Here is a 26458-nt window from a genome sequence, read left to right on the forward strand (position 1 = left end):
TTAGGACTTCAGGAAAATATGCACTTATTTATTCAACAAGCATTTCTTGAATGGACAATGCGCTAAGCTTTATGTTAATTACTGGAATAGCGTGTTGGATGTGGACAGCTCACTGTTCTTAAGGAGCATCTCACATTAGGCTCTTTATAGTGTATCAGCGCTTCATTTCTCTCAGTCCAATTCACTAAAATTTTTGTGATATTGTATTGCTTTATCTCTACTTGTCCTATACCCCCCTTATTTTTCTTTTTCCTTTCATAGAAAACTGAGAACTCTGTCACCCCTTCTCATATATTGAAGAATGCCTCCCCGCTGACCTTCCCAGTCGTTCCTAAAAATGCATTTGAGATTAAGAAAAGCATCTTAAACTGCAATTTAAATTTGGGGGTGTGCGGGTGGTAAATCACACACAAAAAGCATTTGACAAAGCAATTTATCACTTAATTTTTAAAGACATATACATTTCAAGTGAATTTAATTTGCATATTTTCTGACTCATTTCCATTCCATTATCATAAGCTCTTTTTAAAGAGTTGCTACATTTTTACATTTTCAAAGGAGGCATTTGTGTCATCTATGACTTCCTAACCTTTGCTTTCTGGCATTTGACTACTAGAAAATTCTTCCTTTGTCTAACCTCAATGCCTCTTAGCTGAGATGGAATGCTCAGCCATCTTCTGGAACCATAAGGAATGGGAGAAAGTCAAATCCGGTTGTTTCTCATCGGTATGAAAAGCTACATAGGACCTTTGGTCCAAGAGTTTTCATTAAATTTTTTTCATCATTTCAGCACCATGTCTGAGCACTTCACATTCATCAAATTGTGCAAATAAAAACTGACCTAGATGCTTGGCAGGTGAGGATATAATAAATGGGTTGTCAAGTGGCAACATTGGGGTACACCTCCTATATCGTTTTAAAGACTGTATTTTTCCTTTTTCTCCCCAAAGCCCCCTGGTTCATAGTTGTATATTTTCAGTTGTGGGTCCTTCTAGTCGTGGCATGTGGGATGCCGCCTCAGCATGGCTTGATGAGCGGTGCCATGTGTGCGCCCAGGATCTGAACTGGTGAAATATTGGGCCACCAAAGCAGAGGGCGCAAACTTAACCACTTGGCCACCGGGCCAACCCCTATATCATTTTCATAGCATATCTATTGATTCATCCCACATCATGCTCTTATTAACGAATACTATTGCTGACTTGGGTTTTGCAAGTGGTCTGTTAAAACTTGTGTCCTATTGCACTTCACATAAACAATGTCCATGTTGAAATATTGAAGTGTCATAAGCTACACTTAATTCCAAGCTGGCATTTTAAAACAACTGGACTGAGCTTTTTGAGGAAGGGTGCCATGTTGTACTGACATTGGTATCTCCAGAGCAATTGGTTTTCCAGAGTTATCATAGTATCCGACACAGAGAAGGTGTATCATTTTTCACCTGAGTCAATGGACGAATGATAGCAAGTGTTAACTTTATGGAATGTTTACTGTGTGCTGGGTATTGTGCTAAGCTTTGTACATGGACTATCTTGTTTAATGCTTCCCAAATCTCCATGGTACAATTATTATCTTCCGTTTGCCATTGAGGAAACTGAAGTGCAGAGAATATTGCTGAAGGACATACAATTACGAAGCAGTTGAGCCAGAACTCAATCCTAGGTAGTCTTAGACCAGAGACTGAGCTCAAAGTTGCTCTCATGGTGTCAGGACCAGTTACATATGTATGCACATATGTATATGTGTATATAAGTACCAGTTAAATAGATATGTATATTAGAATAATGCACGTTTATTGGGTTCCAGGAAAAATATTGACCAAGAGTCAGGAGCTTGTGAATTTCATGTCTTCTCTGACTTTTTAACAACAAACTGTCCTAAGTAAATCGTCTCACTGCTTCATGCCTCAGTCTTCATCAGCAAACTATGTATTGAATCAAGAAGAAAAATCCTTTGGCCTGTAACCTTCCATGATTCGTTGGTTCCATAAGACCGCACAGCCGAAAGTGTTTGAAGGCGGGCAGGCCTCTGAGTTGGGTGCTGAGCCATGACTGAGCACAGAACACAGAGCTGGTGTCTGTTCTTCCTGTTGGTCTTAATGCTGGGTATGGCTTGTCAGCTGCTGCTTATTTTCCCTGCTCAATCTTTTCTTATCAGAGGCAGAAGGCATAAAGGATGCCATCTGGGATTGCTTGTTTAGATACAGCATGGTGTTAACAAGTTTTTCTCTCTTCTTACTCTTTCTTATTTATTGCTGGTTGCAAGGAACAGGGATACACATGTCCAAATGCAGCCATTGCCCAAGCTCTGCTCTTCATCATGAACTTGGGGACCAAAGGGAAGGGGGAGACACAAGCTGTGAGTAAACCAGAGGGAAGGCAAGTAGTACTGGGACCAGGGGTGAGCACTATATTCCACAGCACCTAGAAGAACTCTGAGATCAAGTTGTTTTGAACTGTGAAAGAAAATATAGGAGATTTTATTGACACCTTCTCTCGGAGTAACAACAGGAGATTGCATACTCCTTGGAATCTGGAGACTGATAAAAACTTGGCACTTCTTAACCCAGTTAAGAAATTTTGTGTTTACAATATAGCACAGAACTCAGAGCCGGGGCTTTCGAGTCACACAGGATTTGAAGCCAAGTTTCTCCACTCGTTAACTGGCAATGGATGCTATGACTCCTCCACCAAGCTTCCCTTTACCCAGTCTTTGCACTCACCCTAGCTGCTGTGAATACTGGCTGCTAACTCTGGTCACAATTGCCCCCTCCTTCAAAGAATTGCCCTCGGCAAAAATGCAAAGACCTCTCCGGGAAGCCAAAGAGTGACTGTCAGTCTGGAAAGAAACAACTGCCCTTGCCTTAAGGTGGGATCACATCTAGGGTGCACTTTTTGCTTCAGTGCTCCCTGTGGGATCAGAGTGAAGGTGGACGTCAAAGGAAGGCCCAGTCTTTCCCTAAATAAGTCACCACTTCCGGGTCTGCTTCTAGGGAAACTGACCTGAGACATTGGGTGAATTTGGGAAGTAACAGCTCGTTCTGCTTCTGGCCTCTAATCTGTTAAAATCAGAGTGATGCTATTACTGACCTCATAGTTTTGTTGCAAGTATAAGTGTCCACAAAGTGCTTAGCACAATACTTGGCACATAGTGTTGCCACATGATCGGCTACATTATTTGCTCTATGAATTGGGGCTTCTGAAAAAGTGAAGCCTCCTCAAAGGTTTGGAAACTCCAAGAAGTTCACCACCCCCCCAATCCAGAATGAGAATAATGATTGAACATCCTGGGTCCTAATCAGATTAAAAAACAAACAAACAAGGGCCGGCCTGGTGGTGTAGCGGTTAAATTTGTGCACTCTGCTTCGGCTGCCTGGGATTCCCTGGTTTGGATCCCAGGCATGGACCTACACACTGCTCATCAAGCCATGCTGTGGCAGGCATCCGATGTGTAAAACAGAGGAAGATGGGCACAGATGTTAGTTCAGGGCCAATCTTCCTCAGCGAAAAGAGGAGGATTGGTGGCGAGTGTTAGCTCAGGGCTGATCTTCCTCAACAAAACCAAACCAAACTAACCAACCAACCAAACAAACAAACCAACCAAGGAACAGTCTAAACCGACCACAGGGAAGATCTTGAGCTCCTGGTGCCCAGCCTCATGCGACAAAGTGATGCATCTGTGGACTGTGTGTTGCTCTGTGTGCATACTAGCTGCTGGCAGTCATCTGTATTGTGCAATGGAAAACATTGCTTTCCTCAGACAGAAAAAAATATATATACGTGTGTATATATATATATACATATATATATAAAATGTCTCCCTACTGCTAGTGTCTAAATTAAGAAATGTAAAAGCCAATTCATGTAAGCCAGCAGGCAAAACCAACAGCAGAGCTGGCTGTGAAAAGAGCAGACTTCCCAGACGCGGAGCCTCTAGTCGTGCCTCCCCCATCGCGCTCGTGGGTCCTTTCCAAATGGAACATGGGAAATTACGTGGCACCTTGGAGCAGATGTTCATTCAGAATGCAATTAAGTGAAGGAGGGTCCAAGAAGTAAGGGGAATTTTAAAGTGTTGATAGAGGAGTCGAGGAGCCACAAAGTCAAAAGCAGACTGGGTGTGCCAATCAAGAGACCCATAAAGAGGGATTCTGGGGCTGGCTGCAAAACTTCCTCTGCACTTTGTGGCATTGACTTATTATTTACCATCTGCTGTTGATCCCTTACCTGGGGCCCTCATCTTCTGGGCGAGAGGAGCTGCATTCGTTTATTCATTCATTCAATTAATACATTTTTTCCCTCCCAGAATACTCCAGCCACTCTACAGGGTGCTCAGGATAGAACCACAAGAAAATAGACACCATCCCTTGGCTCATCAATGTTGAAAAGCAGAACTGGTAATTCCCAACCTGCTGCAACTTCAAAGATGAGTTTCTACCCCCAGGGAATTTTGCTGACCAGTAAACACTTTTGTGTATAGCTGGGCTATCAACATCGTAAGGACATGGGGGCTGTTTTATTAAATGACCTCCCTGCCTGGTGCTTGGCACACAGTAAGTGCTCAATTGTCACATGACTTGAGTTGATTTCCCCATCCCTTAGTGATTTACGGAGGAATTCACATAGGCATATATTTTAGTTGAGCTAAAATAAATCCATTTTTCTTTTTTGCTCTGTCTCATCTTCAGCACAGCCAGGCCTGCAATGTTGTACCTGAAGAAGGTCTGTCTTCACGTCCTAGGGCTGCCACGGCAAATTACCACAAACCGGGTGGGTTGAAACAACAGAAATGTCTTCTTTCCCAGTTCAGGTAGCCAGAAGTCTGAGACCAAGTTGTCTGCAAGGTTGGTTTCTTCTGGGGGCTCTGAGGAGAATCTGCTCCTGCTTCTCTCCCAGCTTCTGGTAGCTGCTGGCAATCCTTGACATTCCTTGGCCTATAGTTGCATAACTCCAATCTCTGCCTCGGTCTCCACATGGCCTTCCCCTCTGTGCACCTCCTCCCCTTTTCTTCTCTCATAAGGACACTTGTCATTGGATTTAGGGCCCATCCTAACCCAAGATCCTCTCATCTCAACATCCTTCACAATTACATCTGCAAAGACCTATTTCCAAAGAAGATCATATTCACAGGTTGCGGGTGAACATATCTTCTAACGGCCCACCGTATGACCCAGCACAGGATCCCAAAACTTTCAAGTGAATTACTGGGAGTGGCAGTTGCCTAGTAAACCACAGACCAAATATCCAGAATCAGGCAAGGACTACTGTGGGGTCAAGTGGGGCTTAGAATGCATGAGTCATATAACCTATGCAAATAATTGCAATCCAGCCAATCGATCCTCCCCTTCTCGCCTGGGTCTACAACCAATCCAGTTTTTCACCGGATCATCCAGCCTTTCATCCTCATTTTATTTCTGCTCTTGGCTTTCTTATTTCAATGGCAAGATGGTGGGCATTTGAGAAGATGTCACTCGGTGCTTTCTTCTTCTCTTTGAAGTAGGGGAATTCCTAATTCTACTGCTCATGCTCCTCCCTCATACCACTCTCTGGTATCCTGATCCCATCTCTCTTTTCACATCTTTTTCCTGTTGAAGCTATTTGTGATCGTCTAGGTTTGAGCAGAACATGAGCTCCTTACCTCTAATTTGTCTTGCCTTAATCTCAGTTTGTTTTAAGGCCTCACCAGAATGCCTATTAAGGAGATGCTAGTTCTTTCATATGTGGAAACCGAATTTCAAAAGACAGCCCCTATTAGAAAAAAAAATATTCACTTCTCTCCTCCGTTTCTTTGCATATGCCTCTTATCAAGAATATATGCTCCACAATAAAAAATAATGTGTCTGAGAAAGCCCATTAAGTTCCTTTTGAGGTTTGAGTAAGCTTATGCGAGAATTGGATCTCAGAGAAAAATGACTCTTCTTTAATGAAACTTGTCTGCTTATTTATCCAGCAGCTATAGTCAGGCAAAACAAAAAATGAAACAGCAAATCCAAGGCCTGGAATTGCTATGAGCCTCTGAGGGTGAGCCTCTCCTTTGCTGATCAATTTGACAAGTTTCGTTGGGGAAATTCTGGAGACTGACTTTTTCCCCAGAGGATAGCTGTCACCACTTGCTCAAGGTTTTATCACCTTAGAAACTCTGCCAAAATCAGACACACCCAGGCCTGAGCTGATGGGCTGTACTCGCCTTCTTGCTTGTCATAAGCAAACTCAATCATTCTAGTCATCTGAATGCTAAGCTTCCTCTCTCTTACTACTTCAAGTCTGGTGGATAAAAGACATGAACTTGATTTTCTTCTCTGTCTAACCAGACAGATCATTGCATCATCTCAGAGACGCCTTCCTCATACGGGACATGAAGGAGAGAATACCTTGGTCTTTGCTTTAAGATGCTGATTTAATCAAATCTTCTTACCCTTTTCCTGTGACGTCTTCTCTCCAGCACTCTGCTCAAGCTCATCTTTGTTGTTTTTTAGCCAAGGTGCATTTTGCATCTTTAGTTCTATCCGCCTATAAATTTCTATCTTTAAACTGAGCAATAGACCCCAGCAAATGCTTCACCAATGAAGGCTGGGTTTGCTTAAGATCTACTTTTAGCGAAGCATCAATTTTCTCCTTCAAAAACAGTCCAGAGCCAAGGAGAGTGGCATAATAGAGTGTTTCATATTTAAATTTCCCCTGTCTTGTGTTATTTTCTTGACAATTGGATTCAGAGTTGCTTCTGAGATGATTAGTTCCACGTGTATTCAGACATTAAGACCCCTGTTATAAAGACACCACAGGAAAAAGCAAAAAAATTTTTAAAATGTTCGTACACTAAGTGATTCTGTTTCTTTACATCAGTGTGCTTGATCACAGACAAAATCTGGAAGGCGCATTCGTACGCATTTCCTCAGGGCACCTGGGAGTAAGTAAGAGGAGAGAGCGTTTATTTCCTGGTTTTCCTAATCCTTCTGTGCTTGTTTTCATTAGATTCGAAGGCCATTAAACATTATGTAGCCCAAGCCGATTTCAGACTCACAGAGATGAGCTTCCTTTGGCCCATCAAGAAAGCTCTTTCAGAAATGTGTTTTGAGCCCTTTGACAAACTGGGCATCATAAACTCCTGCTGCTTTTCCTCTCTTCCCTCCCCCTCAGTCATCTCTCCCCTCTACGCCCTCTCTCTTACAGCGAGTTGCCTGTTTTTAGCTGAGTCACAGCAGCTGGCTGGCACCTCCAGGGTCATACTGTACGTAACACAGAATCCTCTCTGTTGGCTGCCATGGTGCTTCAAAAGAGGGGCTGTGGCAGCCGCTGCAAAGCATCCTGGGTCCTCCAGCCGAGCCCTTCTTTGAAGCCCTGCAGCCAGCGGCTGGCAGAGCCTGGGACAGCTCAGGGCTCCAAAGCTCCTGGCTAACATGGCTTCACTGAATCCCAGGGCCCCTGCTGCCGCTGAGATGCTGCTCAGAAGCAAGCCCTTAAGAAATTCAGAACAAAATCCAGACGGACAGAAGCAGAGTCATATGGCCTCTCAAAGCCAATGGCTGCCAGGAAATAGTCTTAAAACTGCCAGAGCCTTGGCAAAAGGCCTTGAGCTGTGCCAGCGGGTGAATAGCGGGGTAGGAGTGTTGGTCACACTCTCCTTTTCCAGTCAACTGGATTGTGCCTGGGCACGGAAGAGCACATATGGAAGCGTGAAGCAACAATAGAGCACTTTCTCTCTGAAAAGGAATGCTGGCCTGTTCAAGTAAAAATATACCCGAACCAGGTGGAACAATACAGATTTTCGTGGTTGAAAATACAATCTTCTCGCTGTCAGAGGCTTAAAACCGGACTGCTCTTCACTTCCAAAAAGTTGTCTGCAGGCTGAATATTTTACAAAGTGTCGACCCTACAGCCCGCAGGTCGATCAATTTGCTCTTTATTCCCACTCCTCCTCACGTGATTGATCCCTATCAGATTCTTGTTTTATGAAACAGTTTTCTTTCACAAATAATTTGTAAAGCAAATATGCTAATGATGATGATATCTAAGCCATACAGTGGTCTTTCTGCAGCTTGGCGGGAGAAATTTTGTAGGTGATTATTAACATTTCTTAAATATGTGGTTTTTTTACACATACTTTTTTTTTTTTTTTTTTTGCTGAGGAAGATTTGCCCTGAGCTAACATCTGTTGCCAATCTTCCTCTTTTTGTGTGTGAGTTGCTGCTGCAGCATGACCACTGACAGGCGAGCAGTGTAGGTCCGTACCTGGGAACCAAACCTGGGAACTGAACCTGGGACGCTGAAGCAGAGTGAACCAAACTTAACCACCAGGCCATCGGGGCTGGCCCTTTATACACACTCTTTAGCCTCAGAGTAAACACAGATGAAGAAGTAATTGATCCTAAATGGCAAATTTTAAATCACTAGGAGGGCATGACTTGTAAGGAAAATCACCATGATTTGGTCTTTGCGCTCTATCCTCCACACAAACCCTAACTGGTAGAGAAATTTAAAAATATAAAATTAAAGAAGGGCAGCAGCTGCTTTTCGTAGCTTTATGGAGACATTAATGTAAACTTATAAAGCCAGATTATTTACTGCCACGACCATGGTATATACAGACAGAAATTAAAGCAAATACTAAAAACACAGACATAAAGCACATCATCTCAAAATATTTACATTTTTCAATTTTAGAGGCTCAATGAAATACAAGAGACAGGATATTTCACCTCAAAGGCCAAACTTTTTAATCGGGATGGTTTTCTTCAGCTGTCAATGCCAAAGCAAGCCGAAGTTAAGCAAAAGTATCACTTAGAAGATAGAGAAGAGCAAAGGAACAAGTGACATTTGAACTGAACCCCTGAGGAAACATCAGTAATTGCTTTTCTGAGATGTTAACACCTACAATGTGTGACAGGACAGGTTCATCTGGGATTCAATGTTTTAAAATGTACTTATCCCTGGTTAAGCCATCTTCGATAAACAGCATAACTTAGAATTGATTTGCCAAAAGCCAGGTGATTCATCAGCACAACAGGTATAAATATTTAGAGAAAGTGATCAGCCTGTACCTATTGTAAAATTCTGAACTATATTTCATTCCTTATAACAAAATCTGTATCTTCTTTTAATCATAAAGAAATTGATGGTTTAAATGCAGGATGGGAATGAGAAAACCCTACGTTTCTCCTATGAAGAATAGCACTGTTGAGAAACAAAACGGAGGACTACATACACAGAAATAAATAAATATGCTAGATCAACAACTGTAGCATAATCCACAATAAAGCAGATGACTTAGAAAAACCATAGCTATTGATGGAGGGAGACAAAGAGGAATGAGGAATGAACTGTTTGACTATGATGCAATGAATTGCTTGATCTGAGATTATAGTGTAGGTGAGAAATCTAAATTATTAGTCTAGAAATGTCAGAAAAGTAGAGATCTCCAAGAACTCCCAGTAGAGCATTAGGTACATAGTAGTTACTCAATTAAAGCTTAATTGTTTAAAGACAGACCTGCTTCTGACGTTTGCAGAGTTTGGAACAAGATGGTGGAACAAGATGGTACAAATGGTGACCCACTTGCCATGGATCTAAACATTTAAAAGTTTTAAGTTAAGAAATGGTTAAAATAAAATAGGTTCTATCTATGTCACTTGACAAATATATTTCTCAACATCCAGAAGGCCAGGTTTGAATGTCGAATTCTCAGAAGCCTTGGAGATCTGTGGCCCAACATGAAGAGCTGCTCCCTGGCCCATGCCTCTGGCTCACACTCTCTTCCCACATACTCTCTTCTTGCCCTTGGCTTCCTCCCACACCATGAGGGGCCTTGTGCCTATGCACGTAGACACTTCAGCCCGTAGGTCCAATATCTGAACAGCCCACAGCAAAGAACAGCTCATGGCCAACCCATTGGGCTTGAAGTATTCACACCAGGGTGTGGTCTGCCCTTAGAAAGACAGACACAAGGAAGAGGCCCACTCAGTGACCATTTGGGTCAGGAGTGCTGAAATGATGAGTACCCAGAGTGTGGTCTAGAAGCAGGAGCGAGGGCTCCAGGAGGGCATGCCCTCTTTGCTCCGTACTGTCCGAAGAGTTACAACTGGTGATGGGATCCAGGGCAGACGTCTTTCTTACTCAGGTCTAAGGGCAGTATTAAAATCATCTAATCCGCAAACATCCAGTTATAAAATAAATAAGTCATGTGGATGTAAAAATGAAATAAAATAAAATCACTAATCTAACCCAGACATATAATAAGTATATAAAACATGGTGCGTGTAAAATATGGCTTCAAGTGGGATGAATTCCAGTAGCAGAGTCTGTGACTGAATTGCTATTACAGAAACTGTTTTACTGTAAGAATAATAGAAACACAATTGATTTTGGATAGCGACCTTGTATCCCGTAAATTTGCTAAACTTCCTTGCTACTTCTAGTAGCCTTTTTTTTGCTATATTTCGTAGGATTTTCTACATAGACAATCATATCTTCTGAGAATAAAGACAATTTGACTTCTGTTCTACTTTTATGTCATTGGCCAGAACTTCTGATAAGACGTTGAACAGAAGTGGTGAGATTAGATATCCTCTGGTTTGCTTGATCCTCGGGGGTAAGCATTAAATCTTTCACCATTTAGTGTGATGTTAGCCATTGGATTTTTGACAATACCCTCTATCAGGCTGAGGAAGTTCCTTTTTATTCCTAGTTTGCTTACAGTGTTTATTATGGATATTATAGGTGGATGTTGAATTTTATCAAATGCTTTTTTCCTGCATATTGAAATAATAACTTTTTTTGTATTTTTAGTCTGTTAATATGGCATGATTTGAATTTTTGTTTTAAAGATTGGCCCCTGAGCTAACATCTGTTGCCAATCTTTTTTTTCCCCTTCTTCTTCTCCCCAAAGTCCCTCAGTACATAGTTGTATATTGTAGTTGTGGTCCTTCTGGTTGTGCTATGTGGGTCACTGCCTCAGCACAGCCTGATGAGTGGTGCACGCCCATGCCCAGGATCTGAACCAGGGAAACTCTGGGCTGCTGAATCGGAGCACGCAAACTTAACCACCCTGCCACAAGGCTGGCCTCTGATTTGAATTTTTGAGTGTTAAACCAACCTTGCATTCTTAGGGTAAAAATCACCATTGATGTACCATTCTTACTAGAATCAATTTGGTAAAATGTTAGAAATTTTTGTGTTTATATTCATGAGGGATGTTGGTCTGCAGTTTTCTTTTCTTGTAATATCTTTAGTTTTGATAGCAGCATACTAACCTCCCAGTATACATTGGGAAATATCCCCTATTCCTTATTCTTCAATGTTTGGAAGAGTTTATGTAGAATTACCACTATTTATTCCTTATAGTTGGTAGAATTTATCTAGGAAGACATCTGGGCCTGGAATTTTCTTTGTGGGAAGGTTTTGGACAAAAAATTCAACTTATTTAGGATATGTAGCCTGTGTCTTTTGAGCAATTTTTAAATTTCATTTAAGTTTTCAAATTTATTGGCATAAAATTATTCATTGTATTCTCTTATTATCTTCTTATGTGTATAGTATTTATAATAATGTCCTCCTCTCTCATTTTTGATACTGGTAATTTGTGTATTCTCTTATTTTTGATCAGTCTGGCTAGAATTTTATGAATTTTACTAGTCTTTTCAAAGAATAGCTTTTGATGGCATTGATTTTTTCTATTGGTTTTATGTTTTCTAGTTCTTTGCTTTCTGATCTGACTTTATTATCTCCCTTTACTTCTCACTTTCCCTTTTCTGTTTAATTTCCTCTTATTTTTCTAGTTTCTTAAGGTAGACTGTTAGGTCATTGATTAGAAGCACTTTTTCTTTTTGATTATAGATGTTTAGTGCTGTAAGTTTCTCTTTAAGTATAACATCCTGTAGATTTTAATATGTCACGTTTTCACATTCATTTGGTTCAGTCTAAAATGCCTTCTAAGTTCCCTTGTCATTTCTTCTTTGACCCATGGGTCATGCTTCCTTTTATAGATTGTACTTTTGATGTCATATCTAAAAAATTTTATAGTTTTGTGTTTTACATTTAAGTTTATCATACAGTTTTGAGTTAATTATTGTATAATATATGAAGCAGGTGTCAAAGTTACTTTTCTACAAGTGAATGTGCAATGATTCTAGTACTATTTGTTGAAAACATTTTATTTTCAAAATTATAATTACCTTTGAACTTTTGTAAAGTTTCATTTGGACTATATTTTGGGTCTGCTTCCTGGGCTCTTTATTCTGTTCCGTTGACTTTTGTGTCTATCCTTTCACGAAATCACACCGTCTTGTTGTAGATTTAAAGTAAGTCTTGAAATCAAAGAACATGAGTTCTCCAACTTTTCCTTCCTTTTCAGAATTTTTTTGGGCTAGTCTAGTTTCTTTTGTTCTCATATAAATTTAAAAATTATTAATATCTAGATAAAACTTTCCTGGGATTTTGATTGGAATAGTATTGAATAAATAAATCAAGTTGGCATCTTAAAAATATTGAGTCTTCCAATTCAAGACAGCTATAACTCTCCACTTATTTAGATCCTTTAAAAAATTCTTTCATCAGTGTTTTTTGTAGTTTACAGCATAGAGATTCTGAATATATGCCTTTACATTTGTATATAAGTCCTTCAATTTTTTGTGCTATTTTAAATGGCATTCCTGGCTCTGTATGATCTTTCAGTATGGCTCAGCATGGTTCTTTCTGGTGGGTCTTTCTTGGCCTTAGGTAGTTTCTTCAGATTTCTGTAGATTTTCCAATTACCTCTCTGTGCAGCTCCACTCTTTCTGCACGTCTCTCTTTTCTTCACTCCTCTGCCCTCCCCAATTTCTCAGCTTTTGTCTCTTCAACTCAGAGATCCTGCTGGTTCTGTTTGGTGCTTACCTCTCTGCACTGTAGCCTGGAAACTCTCTCCAGGCAGTAGGCTGGGGCACATAGCACTCGCTGACTTTGTTTCCCTTCCTGAAGCGATTCCTGTAGGGCATTGCCTATTGACCAATGTCTGAAAAATCACTGTTTTATATCTTTTCATCCTTTTTATTATTGTTTAAGTCAGGACGGTAAATGTAGTCTCTGTTACTCCGTTGTGATTGGAAACAGAATTTTCCACTATAGCTTTCAACATGAATTATTTGTAACATAAGCGTACAATAAAAACTTTCTCCTCTGCCTCTATTCCAGGCACATTGAGCTTCATGCAATATTTCATATATACTAAGGTAACTCCTAAAGCGCCCTTGAAGATAGTCTTTCCTTTGTTCAAAATGCTTTTCCTTCTATTGTCTGCTTAATTTCTACTCATCCTTCAGATTACAATGCAGTCATCACTTTTTTCAATGGAAGCATTCCCTGACTTCCCTAAGGTGTAAAATCTCCTGTTATATACTCTCATAACACATCTTCATAACATTTACCTCATTTCTCAGTTTACGTTTGTTTGTATAACTATTTGATGCATGTCTGTTTCTTCTACTAAACTGTAATGAGCATTGGGACTGTGTCTGTCTTTGCCTATCATTTTATCCAAAGTGCCTGTATTTCCTTTTACATGTAATGCACCAGTAAGTAATTATAGCTTCTCTCCTACAAAATTAAAATTTTCCATATCTCACCAAAGCACAATTAACAGAAGGACAACTGTTCTATCAAACTGTAACAACATTCACTATTTGGAGACAAATAATTTAACTCTTATTGTTAAATAAACTACTGATAAGAGAATTCTGCAACCAATTAGTGCTCTTAAATTGCCATTTGCTGGTCACAGCTGCAATAAAGTGCGACTTGGCACAATCAGGCAAACAGAAACCGACTCACGAGGGCTATCAGGTTTCCTTGCTTCTATTTTGTTTTCATCTTTCTAGTTTGTTTGAAAACTCATAAAAACCATATGATGAGTTTTGGAACAAGGCTAGTGGTAGTTCTATGCCGACTTTTTGCCCCCTATAGTTTGAGTTTTTATTTCAGGGCTGTGGTCTTGGTATCACAAACATCCCAAGGAAATATTGTTGCATTGCATCTTACATATGAGGTAGATGAGGAATCTGATGATGAATTGCTTTTTATGTGGTGGTTCTGTCACTTGCATTTCAAGTCAATTGAAATGTAATGGTTGATGCCCGAAACGACTTATTTGATAAGAGATGTTGTTATCAAATAGGAGCTGTTGTTGCTTTTCTTAAAATAGTTGCCAGAGAACCACTGGATATTTGCTGTAGTTGTAGAAAGAATACACAAATTGATTTACTTCTCCTCAATTTTTGTTATAACTCAGAGTATCCCTTTAATGTTAGTCATTACTATTTTTCCACTTAAAATAGAGACATATTTTATTATAACCATCCTCAAAATACAGCAAATACTCCCAAAGTTAAAAATAAAATTTGAGATCTATTGAGAGATAGATAGAAAAGATTTTCCTTCCCTTTGCTTTTGTTTCCCTATCTGAAAAATCTGGGAAATAATTGCTACTTACCTTCCTAGCAGAAAAATTATGAGGATTATTAAAATAATATATGCAAATTGCTTTGCTGTCAGAAGCCCTGCATACTTGTGTAATATATTACACTGCTAAAAACTCCTATTAGTAGACTTTAAATTCTTTCTTAATGTTCAAATAAGTAATTCCCATATAGAGCTCAACGTATTGGCCCTGATTTTTCTTTTTAAGTAAACATGTGCTGCTTTAATTAATTTGAATGGGCACAGATTTAAAATTGCGCCTGTAAGAAGGCATTATTGTTTTAATATTACTAATATTAAATATAGTTAGAAGCTTTTTATTTCCATGAGACTTCTACTTGTTTTGAATGCAGTACTCATTTAATAAGTCTGATCTCCTGATAGAAATGCAACATGCTTGGTGACATAATAATGTAAATTGCCTGGGTTCTGGAGTCAAACATTTCTGGACTCAAATTCTACCTTTGTCCCACATTAACTGTGTGACCTGGGGGAAGTTCCTTTTTTCCTCTGTGGCCTACGTTCTCTCTGTGACAAGTGAGTGATAACTTTGCAGGGTTTCTTGAGGATCAGTGACCTTCATGTAAAACACTGAGTACGAAACGGATACTCACAGAGTGGCAGTTATCATTATTGCTGAAAACTGCACTATGCATGCAATAGTGTGATGTGGCATTTATATTTAAGAAAAAACCCCAATGAGGCCAGCCCAGTGGCACAGCGGTTAAGTTTGCACATTCCGCTTTGGCGGCCCTGGGTTCACCAATTCGGATCCCAGGTGCGGACATGACACTGCATAGCAAGCCATGCTGTGGCAGGCGTTCCACATATAAAGTAGAGGAAAGATGGGCATGGATCTTAGCTCAGGGTCAGTCTTCCTCAGCAAAAAGAGGAGGATTGGCAGCAGATGTTAGCTCAGGCTAATTTTCCTCAAAAAAAAAAAAAAAAAGAAAAAACCCAATGCTTGTAGGTTATTTACTGTGTTTGGCCAACATATGATTTATAGGTATCATTTTATGTAATGCTGACAAAGCTGTCATGTTGTCATTTTATTCCCCTTTTTGCAGATTGGAAACTGAGGCTAAATGAATGAAATAATTTGTTCCAGGTGCAATCAGGATTTGAATTTACATCTGTTGGATTTCAAAGTCTGAGCAGCAAGCCTTAATTCTGAAATTGAACTGCTTCACCTTTTGTTTAAGTTTCTTCTGCAATAAATGATTCAAGCGGCTCCCTGTGCTTAGGTATCTCTTTTTTTCTGTACTCAGGTTTTTTTGTTTCTTTTTGCATCATTTTAATAGCTTTTGAGTTAGGGAGCAATCTTGTTGGTTTGGTTAAATAGGAAAATGTAGAATAGCTCTCAAGTCTGTATGTATATGTGTATTTTTAATGTAATTTTGAACATTTATTCATTAGCATAAGTTATCACCAAAGCTATAGTGAGGGGCAGTGGAACTGTTGCCTATATTCCAAAAATATTTCCCTAGGAAATGCAGGGTGATTTGCAATTTATGTAGGAAGAGTTGGAGAGAGAGTTACCGCTCCATTTTCCTTCTCAAAATCTCCTCTCTGGTGTTAGGACGTACACATTTAGATCACCTCTAATATTTATCATTTTCTGTATGTCACCTCTCCTTCTGAAACACTGATTTAGAATTGTCGACCACTTGACAGATAAGAAGGCCACTGAAATCTTATAGCCTTGCTCCTAGTTTTATTATAAATGGCTGAATTGGTAAAGAGTGCAGGATACAGAGGAAGGTAAATATCACTCAGAATATTCTGTAAAGAGTTCGTAAATCATATTCTACATCTGTGCCCTACACTAAGAAGTTAATAGACTCAATCATGCTTTAAAGAAAAAAATGTATGAAAGAGATCTAAGGAAGATTGTGTAAGTTTTAATATTATCTTAATTTTAACCAAAGCAACACATGAGCATGTTTAAAAAATCAATTTGTCCCCAAAGATTTGTTAATAAAACTAACATTCCCTGCCTTCTTTCTATTTAGTCTTGTTCCCAAGACGTGATAAAACCTTTAACTCTTTAGATGTTCTTTTCTGGAATCTATGTCCATATGTTTAAATAGCATACTTATTGTTTCTTGATTTATACATTTTGATATTTTTTTACTTCCTTTTTGAGAAATGTGGATTGAAATCACTTATACCAACCCTCATCTCTATTCTCATTCTTCTTATTATACTTATAGCAGTGTTTTAATTAAATTAATAATCAGTGTTTACATGCTCATGACCATATACATATCATTTGCTTCAAAATCATGTAGGTATTATGTTTATGTGTCTTTTTGGACAGCTCTTCGTTTTACTAATAGCTTTTAATCACTTTTATTATTTTCAAGGTCTATTTGTCATGATTACACATTGAATATTTTTTTCAAATACATCATTATACTAGGATTTTTTCTCTCATGTTCTCCTCTTTCCCCCACATATACTTCTTTTTTCCTGAAAAGCTCCCTTCCAGACCCAAGAGGAAACTATTTGATCATTTAAAATAATTAACCAGGTGTTTGTAAGCTCTGGAAGGATGGGGACAGTGTCTGTATGGGTTCATCTTTATATTCCCAATGCCTTGCATAATGCTTGGCACATAGTATATTATACACTCAGTACATACTTGCGGAATAAATGAATAAATAGCATGGTTTGAATACATATTCTTTAAAAAAAGAGGGAGGTAAATACCACACTAGTCATCACAAGTCTTTAAATGATCTCAGTATTGATAATTAAGCAGAAAGTATTAAAAAAGAGTACTTTTGCAGTTTTCCTCTATTCTCTACTATTCTCAAGAGGTTAACAGTTCTTCACGGGATTGTTTCATCCCACAACACTAGTTAAATCCAACTCTCTCTTAGTTTTTCCTCTTCATCTAATTAAAATTCTTTAAAGACTGATTCAAAATAGTCTGTGGATAACAAAGTGGTTTGTGCAGTACTTTCTATCTTAAACTACAAATTCTATCCCCCTGACAGTCAGGCATCTCGTTTCCAGGCTTAAGGACCACTGGAAGTACAAAGCGTAGCGAAGTGTGGAGCAGAACAAACCGTCTCTCTTTGGCTCATCCATCATTTGTCCTCTTCTGCTCCTCGTCAGTGAGAACTTGGGTTCTCCAAACTGCTATTTCCAAAGCAATATTTTAAACTATCAGTGGCCATAACTCTCTTATGACAATGTAAACTCAACCAACTCATAAAACACAAATATAGATTTGTCTACAGCCTATTGATAAAGTGCTTGCAGCATTATACAAAATTAAGGTGCTGAGGCTAGATTTATAGCTTGCCCTTGGAGTGGGAATGGGGGAGGAAAAAATTTGGCTGAACCAAAATAAATTTACACGAAACATTGACACATAAAAGTTGACGTGCCTCTCCCGCTGCCTTGTCCACTCGTTGTGAATTAGTTTCTAACACACTGGGTTTTACTCATTTTTAAAAAACTTACCTGTGACGGCACAAGGAAGCAAGGATCCATCTTGGCCTGCTCTGAGTGTAGGAAGAGGCCATGGGAATTCTGGTAACTGTTTTTCTCTAGAAAAGGAAAGCATTTTCTCTCAATCTTAAGTTTCAAATTCTTCTCCTAAGACATACTGTAATTAAGCAGCTCGTGTGCTGCTTCATAAAACATATGGGGACCCATCACTTGTTTTATTTAGGATAGAGTGCTGCTGGGGGGGGCGATCTGTCAAGTCTTTGTCTAAGGCTTTAGCTATGAACAGAAATTCATTGGCAAATGTCAGGTGACCGAAGAGAAGGTTAGTCATAAAATCCAATGCAGCACACATTTGAGGACATTTAACATGGTAAATAGTGTTCCCTGCATGTGAATTTCAAACAACAAAGAATCTCTAGGATGGAGAAAGGAAGTGTCCTTCTTGGGAAAGAAAGTTCTGAGAAACTGGCAAGTGAAACTCTTTTCTGGCACTGAAAATGTGCCGTGAGCCTGGGAAACTAAAGATACACTTCCTTTGGTAACTCCTCTTGACCCCTGATGTCCTTCGAGTCAATCTATTTGTCTTTGTCATGTCTTCAGAGGTGCGTGAGGATAAATTGGAGCTAAATCCAATTTGGAGCACAGAGGCAAATTTTAAGTTGCTGTCAGAAATAACCCTCAAAACCCCCAATCTCCTAATGATATCCTATATTTTAGCAGCTAGACTTAGTAACAAATGCTTAGAATGACAGTAAGAGGAGCAGCATTTTTTCATACGAAAGACAAAAGAATGTGAAACTCAGGAACCTAATGAACTTTGAGTTGCCATTATTTACCCTAGGAAAGTTCCCGCTGCAATTGAGCTCATTAACAATTTCAAGGAGAGCCTAAAGTTTCCAAATCAAAGTGAGTAATATTCACCCATACTGTCCACTAACATTTACAGAACCATACATAAGATGGCCTTTGAGTAGATCGCAAAGCAAACTTTGCGATCTAAAAACGTAGACAAATGTTCAACATTTAAATTAGTTTTTCTAAAATACCCATATCCCAAACTCTACATTCTAGGTGAGATGAAATGATAGTATAAAAAAGAATTGAGAATTAACAATTTAAAAGAATTCTAATTCTGTTATGTAAAGCTTTTTTTTACCCAATAAAAAAGAATATATTTCCATTCATCCTCTTGTTAATGCCGGGGCTCTCTGAAGCTGTGGGATAATGCCATGTGTGTCATGACTTATCTTATTTGAGTGTCAGTGATGGTTTCTTATCACTTAAGAAATTCATGCTTCAAAATCTCTGAACGTGCTCTTCTCTCTGCTCAGGATGCTCTTTACTCAGATCCTTTAGAAGGCTCACTGCCTCCCTTCAAATTGATAAACTGATTCTTGTTTTAAATGTTACCTTTCTTAGAGAAACATCCCTGTCCACTATTCCCATTGTACATCACTTTCTTTCTCCTTACAGTACTTTGTTTTTTTTAAAATAACACTTATAATACCTAAAATCACACTGCGTATGACAAATATATTAATATGATTATTTTTTAGTTATATTGATTGTCTACTTGATTTGTTACTATCTTCACCCATAAAATATAAGTGCTCTAATGATGGGAACTTTTGTTTTATTCAATGCCTCCAGTGTTTAGCAGGCTACCAGGCACATAGTCGGTACTCAATAAATATTAGTTAAAATATTTTTTTGGAATGAATATATATATTATTGAACCAACAAGATAAAGTTCAAATGCTTTACCAAGTATGTAATTCTCAACTCCAGGCTTCATTAATAACCTTTTGGTCTCAACTCCCCAGACTTCTACATATATGGCCTGTGTGTCAGCCTTAATGAACGACTTCTCATTAACTATAATATTTCAGAACCCTATACTTTCGTGTGTGGGACTTACTTATTCTTGTGGAGAGCCACCACTCAATTTCAAATGTCTCTTACTCTGTGAAGCTGTTTCCAATGCTTCTGGACTGAGATCTCTCCTCATGTTCTCATAGCACACGATATAAACTTCTATTATAGCATTTATCAGATTCTAGAGTAACTATTTGCTATACAACTGTCTTATGGCTTTTTACACCTAGAGTCTTGCAAAGTGCCTGGTACATGGTAAATTAGCCCTACATGTTTGCTGAATAAGTAAGTCCTATAAACTCAGCAACAGTCTGATTTCTGCCAATAAACAGTTAACTTCATAATGTATTTTTTCTTGTCAAATTCAATATTATACTATAATGATATTTCAGTATTTTCTAGACTCTAAGTAAGTGCAAATGGCAAAATGAACAAAAAAGAATGTTGGTCACGTAATTTGGAGAAGGTTGGAAGTTGACATTTAATAATATTCAAATACTTGCAAGGACGGCTGGCATGGTGGCGGAGTGGTTAAGTTCACACCTTCTGCTTTGGCCGCCCAGGGTTCGCCGGTTTGGATCTCAGGTGCAGACATGGTACTGCGTGGCAAGCCATGCTGTGGTAGGTGTCTCACATATAAAGTAGAGGAAGATGGGCTTGGATGTTAGCTCAGGGCCAGTCTTCCTCAGCAAAAAGAGGAGGATTGGCAGCAGATGTTAGCTCAGGGCTAATCTTCCTCAAAAAAAAAAAAAAAAAAATACTTGCAAGGAACAAATCTGAGCAACCTTAGTATTTCTGTGTAAAACAGCCAAATGATAATAAATTGGAACTTCTATAAGTGTATTCTTTAGACAAGCCTCTTAACAAAACTTGCTGATTAAAGACTTAAGATTTGTAGTTCTAAAAAAAGATGTGGGGTCTCATTCTCTGCCAATTGTTAAGGATATATGAGACAAGCGCCTTTTTGAGAAGCACACATGAACTAAAGGATGTGTTACCAGCCTGATTTTTGAAACTGACTTTCCTAAGACCAACAAACAGCTCCACAAGAGACATCGCTACACTTGAGAGCATACGCACAAACATACATACCCATACCAATCAGGGACACCTCATTCTATCATTTTTTTTTTTTTGGTATGTGTCATATTTAAGACGGGTAAAAATTCACATTTAATGAGCGTGGCTTGCATTTGGGAATCTTTGAAAAAAAAAACCCAACAAAACAAGTGTTAAACTTCCTGTGAAAGAGGAAAAATGAAATGAAAGTAAGATTTCCATTATGGATGTAGAAGTCAACTATGGCATATAGAATGAAGATGGTCAAGAAGCCTCAAATATTTTTTACTAATACTCTCTTACAAGTGATTTACATGCTATGGTTTCTGGCAAACCTAAGTAAGGAGAATATCTTAAAAATAAAGTTGAAGCTTCCTGTATTTGACAGTGTTATTATGTTATTATCTAATACCTTTAATATTAAAGATTATCCAGTCCAATTTGCCTCTGTGAACGTGGGAGAGCAAATCCCACAGACGGAAAGTTTAAGGATAAGGATTGTCCTGACTCTCACGCTCTGCCAATACGCCAGGTAGAAATGATGTGGTGCCAAGTGCCTGGCCTCTCCAAAGGCTCAGAGAACGTTAGCCATTCTGGTGATCACTGGTGACCATTATAGAGAATGACTGAGAAGGAAAACCCAAAGTCTGTTTCTTTGACAGTCCTTCCTCTCAGCTGCCTGGCTTCCCTGAGATGTTGTTGGAATTTTTCCCCTTAACTCATCTCCAGTGCGTGGCCAAGAGTTCTCACAACCTGAATAGAATTGGCAATGAGAGAGTTCTTAGGGGCATTGCTTGTGGGACTTCAGAGAAACTGGGAGGGGGCAGGGAGAAAGGCTCCTCTGTTCCATGGCTCAGAAGGACCCACACTGGCCTTCAGCCGAGGCTCCAGGTGAAGAAGAAAAGACTTGGAGAGAGAAACTCACTCTGGAATGGAGATCAAGCAGGAAATCAAAGCCACTGAAGATTCTCTCACCCACAAGACACAAATGTTTCCCAATTCAGAAACAGGGTGGGAGTGTATTTCCATTTCAATAGCAATACTTTGGCTTCCTGAAAAAATGATGCCAAAGAGTCGATTCTCAGGGAGAAGAGCAGGAACACAGAGTAAGGAAAGGACGTGATCATTGGACCCATGTTTGCTTTTGAGAACAATTTAAGTTTTTTATGTCTTATCAAAGTCATAGGTTCCACTTTAGTCCATGAAGTGTTTAAAAAGTTACACTCTGCTACCTAAGTTTTCACATTTCCTTGTTTAGTTTGAAAACTAACCCCTGCATTGCTCTTTATTGTCTTTACTGTATTTACATCTTAATGGGCAGTTACACTTGCAAAATGGATTGTAATTGGCCATGAACAGTGCTCTGATATTTTTTAAAGGAAAAACAAATAAACAAATAGCAGAATAAGAGACAATCTTGGCAGGAATTCCTTCCTCCACTCTGAACCCACGCTTGGAATTTTTATGTATGTCCATTTCAGCTTTTGGTACACCATGCATCGGACATTTTGAAACGTTTGTAATGGTTTAGGAAATGATGCTTTCCCTCCTCTAACCAACAGGAAGGAAGGAAGAAGGCGAGAGAGTTAGGAAGATGGAGGAAAGGAGGGAGGGAGGAAGGAAGGAAGTAAAGAAAAAAGAAAAGCAGGAAAGAATAGAGAAGAATTACATCAAGGATATCCCTTCCAGGGGCTGGTCTGGTGGCAGAGTGGTTAATTTCACATGCCCCAATTCAAAGGTTCGGATCCTGGGTGCTGACCTACATGCAGCTCATCAAGACATGCTGAGATGGCATCTCATATAGGAGAACTAGAAGGATCTACAACTAGGATATACAACTGCGTACCGGGGGCTTGGGGAGAAAAAACAAAAAGAGGAAGATTGGCAACAGATGTTAGCTCAGGGCCAATCTTCCTCACACACACACACAAAAAAGCATACAAAAAATGAATATCCTTTCCTGAAAATTATGTGGGCTCTTTTCACAAATAATTCACTTATCAACAACAACAGCAACATAAAACCACCAGAAAGTCAGAGGCAATGCTCGTAGCTTCATAATTAAATTTCTATGCATTTATATGAAAGCTTTAAGTTGACTAATAAGAGGATACCCCTGAGTAAGTAGCCTGACATTCTAAATAAGTTTTGTTCATTTGCTCAGCTCACTAAAGGAATGGAATTTCACTCCATAAAATGTTTTTAGAGGCTTTTTTTAATATTAGTCACGGAAAAATAATAAGATTGTGACTATGTCCATATAACCAAAACATTTTGACAAAAGCTGAAAATTTCAGAAAGTAAATTGAATGTCCTATCTTCCTGCACCAAAAACCTGTATATAAGAGTTTGACAGAAACTGTCATTGGATAACGCCTTCTCGACCATAGATAGTGTCACACACAGGGAAACACATAGCAGCTACATCCCCCTTCTTAACGTTTCCAACCACATTGTTTCAGACTGTTTACTATTCTCTTGGTATTCAGTCTCATTTTGCCTATTTATCTTTTCTTTGGTTTTAACTTTTTTGGTTAGCAATACGGTCCTCGCCTTATTCTGATAGTAGTAAGCTACCTTGGAATAATTGTGAGTTAGTAAATTGAGGTCTCTGATGTCTTGTTGCGTTGCAGAGATTTGTGACAACAGTTTCCATCAACAGAGTTTTTGTCAAGTGATTTGAGCTCTTTGGTTCAACCTTCTTTCTGGGGAAATATAGAGTAATAACTGTGATAATAATGATTATACATCTTCAGGCATATTGGTTGTAGGGTGCCTGTCTTTTATATTCATGAAATTAGTCTTATAGAAATAGGAAAGTCCCAGCCTCCCACTCACTAACCTTGTAGCCACAGAAGAGATTCCACTCCTGTCTCCTTGTTATCCTCACTCATCTCTTTCACGCCAAATTACTGAGGATGACTGACAAACATAGCCATGGAAACTGGACCAGCAGCTCTTTAGTCCATATTTTGAAATGGTACTAGAGTTGGTATGTTACATACACACTATTGGGAAAACTTGGGATTCTCTGGAGAAAGGAAGAGGCGGAAGTAGAGAAATTTGTATTTTCCATTTCACAGAATGTAAAGTACAGGAAAATTAAAATTCCCTTTTCCTCTGCAAAGCAAGATAAAGAATTTCAAATTCCTTTGATGGATCAGGGTACAGTGTGTCGATTTAATTGCAAAACCATGACGTTGTCAAATTTGCATAAAATGTGAGGATGCAAAAATAAACGGATGTGAGTGTATAATTTAGGAACTAGACTTTCATCTGTAAAATTGGATAAAAAACAAACTTACCCAAGGGACATTTGGAAGGTATTATTAAATACCATAGAACCCATCCTCACACGTATTTGGAGAAAAGAAAAAAGAATTTAAAAAATAAATGTGACTTTTAAAATCACCTATCCTATAACCCAGAAAGATAGAAAAGTAAGTGAAATAAGTGAAAATCAAGATTTCCTACCTCCCTCCACTGTCACTTGGGCAAGCGATAATTTGTAACAATTAGGCTACTCTTTACATGTCCTCTCTGAAATCAACTTTATCTGAAGAACCCAGTATGTTGCTCTGGCTTCATGCAAAGCTTTCTAAAATAGAAAACAATGAACGTATTGTCAACACTAGAATGCTATTTTAAAATATATAGAAGTATTGGAAACAGTTCAGAGGACATCAGAAAGAAGGATTTGACTTACTGCATGAAAAAATATTAAAAAAGTATGTATAGCTTGGCTAAGCAAGGACTAAGTGGGAACACGATAACTGCCTGCAAATCTTTCAAGGGTGTGAACACAAGGAAGGGAGGAGTGTTGGGTGGCTGTAAAAAGAAGACTCGGATTCAGGAGTCCACTATATCTCTTTCTTTTTAATCCTGTTGGAATTGAGAATCTTATAGTGTTATTACATTCAGATAGGAATTTCCTAGCAAAGAGGGTTGCAGATTTATTTTTTTTTGGAAGGGGGAGCATATTATTTGGGGACGTGTTAAAACTAGATCTGAAAGTAAGAGAAACTATATACATAATTGTCAGTCACATCTGCATCTAATTAGAGCTGTAATTGTGTCACATTAATGGCATAATAAATGTAACTTACACAAATTGTAAGGACGCAGAGAGGGAACAATGCCTGGCTTAGCACACTTTGGAAATGACATTACATTTGTTGTGATTTAAAGAATATTGCCAATATATTTAAAACAAAATGTATATTTCATTTGATGAATGAACATGAAAGGTTAGAGAGTTGTCATTAAATCTTAGTTGGACTAACCGAAAACCCTTGAGAGCATTATGATGTCCTTAGCAAGAAACTGAGTGCTATCAAAGTAGACTAATTTAAAATAAATAGGTTTCCATGTCTTATTATATACAGCAATATATTTCTCTGTTACCCAAGTTCATATACTTTAACTGAAAACATTATCATTGTGTTACTGAAAGGATGTCCTAACCTGACAACCAGAGTTTGAGAAATGTTTTATTCAACAGTAAGAAAAATTATCACTTAGCTAAAATACATAATTTCATACAAAAGGTGTAGTTGAATACACAGTCGCAATACAACGACATTTTTTCCCCTTAGGATACAGCGAACACGACAGAGAAAAAGGGTAACACAAAGCAGAAAAAGTGCAATATTCAATAATTACTCTGTTACCCATCTATTTTCAATGTAAACAAGGTAAATTTCCTTACCTAGAAACTCCATTATAAATCCAACGTATTTTTCTCTTACTGTCACTCAATATTTTCTGACTTTTACTTTATGTTTGAAAGTTGAATAAATCATTTAGGTTGAACTTCTTGTACTTCTGTTCTTGAAATAGTTTATATGTATGTAGATTCAAATCCTTCTTTGAAAAGACAATTTTAACTGGCAAAGAATAACTAACTTACATTGGGTATAATTACTTTTAGCCTTAAGACCTTGGCATGCCATCTACTAGAGAAACTATGCCAGAGAATGCCAGCCACACCTACTTATGAAATGGCCTTAAGAAACACACTCATTTATTTTCCCCCCTGATATTTGGTAAGTCAAAATAAATGATGACTGCGTAAAGACGTTTTGATGTCAGTCTAGAAAGGGAGGGATTATCCATTGTCAACGAAATTTTGAAAAATATAGCCAACATTTCAATATCCTAAAAAGTACCATACAGAAAGTTTCTTTTCATCAAAATGGTTCAGCTTTAAATTCATACTGATGGGCCCACCCGCTGGCGCAGAGGTTAACTTCGCACGTTCGGCTTCTCAGCGGCCCGGGGTTAGCCAATTCGGATCCCGGGGCAGACATGGCACCACTTGGCACGCCATGCTGTGATAGGCGTCCCACATATAAAGTAGAGGAAGATGGGCACAGACGTTGGCTCAGGGCCAGGCTTCCTCAGCAAAAAGAGGAGGACTGGCAGGAGTTAGCTCAGGGCTAATCTTCCTCAAAAAAAAAAAAAATTAATTCATACTGAATTAATTATGAAAGAATTATACAGTATGTGTGTATTTAACAACCATTACTGACCAGAATATGCATACTCGTAGACATGGATTATAAAGTGATATGAAAAATGAAAATTTGGTTGGTGGATTGTGGCTGGTGGCTGATATTTTC

At 38.6% G+C, this 26458-nt stretch overlaps 1 long non-coding RNA gene across 6 annotated transcripts in view; it reads right to left on the reverse strand.

The window, feature by feature from the left end:
- The window catches only part of LOC103563395 (uncharacterized), an 85531-nt gene extending 59697 nt beyond the window's left edge, over positions 1–25834 (reverse strand). For 4 of the 6 annotated variants that reach the window (XR_011543154.1, XR_547871.2, XR_011543152.1 and 1 more), the window contains exons 1-2: positions 25546–25808; positions 17916–18001 (exon numbers count right to left, since the gene is read on the reverse strand). This is a non-coding gene — a long non-coding RNA (uncharacterized lncRNA). Of the gene's footprint in view, positions 1–17915; positions 18002–23679; positions 23869–24311; positions 24436–25545 lie in introns of all 6 variants that reach the window. The other 2 variants (XR_547870.2, XR_547873.2) reach the window with 2 other exon arrangements.
- Between the last annotated feature and the right edge of the window lie 624 nt (positions 25835–26458).

The sequence above is a fragment of the Equus przewalskii genome, chromosome 8 (genome assembly GCF_037783145.1).
Source record: "Equus przewalskii isolate Varuska chromosome 8, EquPr2, whole genome shotgun sequence".
Taxonomy (NCBI): domain Eukaryota; kingdom Metazoa; phylum Chordata; class Mammalia; order Perissodactyla; family Equidae; genus Equus; species Equus przewalskii.